Here is a 2,217-nt window from a genome sequence, read left to right as displayed (position 1 = left end):
TGATCTGTATCTGATAACAAGAAATTACAAACCTGGAAAGAATGCACTGAATCACGATGGCACTTGTAACTTAAGGCTTGCTCTCCACTGCAGTTAATGGAAAGATTCTCATTGCCTGCAATGGATGCTCAATCAGGCACAACTCAGGAAAAGCTCTTAAGTAGGTGCTGAAATCTATCCCAATTCAGGACAACACTAAACACATGCTTTAACTTTAAGAAGGTGCTTAAGTTCCCTTGATTTCAGAAGGATTGAACAGGGATGCTTTTCTGCCTCAGGGCCTTATAACAGGAGACTTGAGAGAATATCCTGACACCTGTTTATGCTCTGGCAGATACTTTCCTCTAACAAGCAGCTGCCGCATTTGTACAACTACTAGTTACATTTTCTACGTCCTCTACCCCCAAAGGATAACTACACAGCCTGGACCAAATTCTGCCATAAAATAGGTGACCAACTGCTGTTGATGTATATTTGAGGGTAAAGTAAGGCTAGCTTATGAATGCTCGTGTGTGCACACCTAATCTCCATGCATATATGGGATCAGATTTTAATACAAAGGCACTAGTTTTTCCTCATGCAAAGGAGATGAGTCACACAATTGGCAGGCCCAATAAATTAGGCTCCTTAGGCTTAATGTATGTATTTGTTCAGTAAGCTGTATTGCCTCAAAGGAGTTTAACTTGCTATTCATTCAATAAATGTTTTGAGGATTCTTATTAAAACATTAAACAGTGAGCAAGTAACACTGCTGCTGTCTTGTTAACTGATAAAAAATAGTAATAATTAGTACTCAACACTATGTTCAAACAACTGTACAGACATGAATTGTCTGCAATAAGTATACTTAGTATTTATTATTCCCAGTTTATAGATAGGAAAAGCAAGGCAAAGGAGCATAGGGCCTTGTCCAAGATCACACAAGCCCATGGATGGGGGAAGGTTTGGGAAACTGACATAAATGGGGAGTAATTTGCTTAAACCTTATGGTCTGTTGCAGGGGACTTGAGCACTGGTGCACCTTGGTCCCTACTGTTCTGTTGTGTGCCACAGGCAGTCTAGTTCCAGGAGGGCTGTAAGACTTTGATCTAATTGTGGTGTGTTGATGGTTGGTTGGCCTGTGATACAGAGCTGGTCTGACTAGGTGATCTGGTGGCCCTTAAACTCTATGAATCTACGACCTTGGGCAAATCCCATCATTTCTCTGGCTTAGTTTTGAATCTATAAAACAAGAATAATTGGAACTCCGGCTCCCATTATTGTGCTCATTCCACTGGATCATTGTGCCTCTCCTACAGTACAGTCTGCTTCATGAGGAATTATTTTAATTTATTTTAAAAGGACCGGTAATCAAACCGCTTTCAATTTCCTTACCAATGTTGATGTGTGTCTCACTGCCTCCTGGCTTAATGTGATTGCATAAAAGAACAGGACATTGAGGTTAAAAGCTCCCCTCTTATAAAGAGTTCCAGGGGCTGTTGAAGGGCTTGCAATAAAGACCTTGATTTTACATGTCAGTTGAAAAACAGCACTTCTAAACGCTAGGCTTGGACAGCGGCACTGCCTCCATTTTCGACTCAATGAGAGTTGGGGGGCATGACAAGCTATACAAGCATTGCTAAGTATAAGGAAAAGAAACCATTTCTGACCGCACCACTGAAGCTTCGCTTGTAGGTCTAAACAAGTATTGTCTGAGCCCAACCCTGCTCACTATATTATAGTTGATAAGGTCATAGACTGTGAGGGCAGGACTGCAAGTGGTGAGCCAAATATTTCACAACTGTAGTTTTCCTTTCTGTGATGGGGTGCTGGAACAAGGGCTGCAGGGGGTGTGGCAGCACCCCCTGCCTTGAAGTGGTTTCTATAATAGGGTTTACCATTTTCTTCAATGACCCCCCCCCCCACACACACACACACACACCCCATAAAAAGTTCCAACACCACTGGTGATAGATACATTTGGCATGATTTGGCTCATTTTATACTAGCGCAGCAGTTCTCAACCTCTGGGTGGGGGCCCCAAAGTGGATCATAACCCCTTTCTAATGGGGTCGCCAGGGCTGGCTTAGAGTTGCTGGGGCCAAAGCCTGAGGGCTTTAGCCTGGGATGGCGGGGCTCAGGTTACAGGCCCCCTAGCTGGGGCTGAAGCCCTTGAGCTTCGGTCCCCCGTCCTGGGGTCATATAGTAATTTTTGTTGTCAGAAGAGAGTCACAGTGC

This window comes from Chrysemys picta, chromosome 9 (assembly GCF_011386835.1).
Source record: "Chrysemys picta bellii isolate R12L10 chromosome 9, ASM1138683v2, whole genome shotgun sequence".
Classification (NCBI taxonomy): Eukaryota; Metazoa; Chordata; order Testudines; family Emydidae; genus Chrysemys; species Chrysemys picta.
This window is presented reverse-complemented; position numbering follows the sequence as displayed.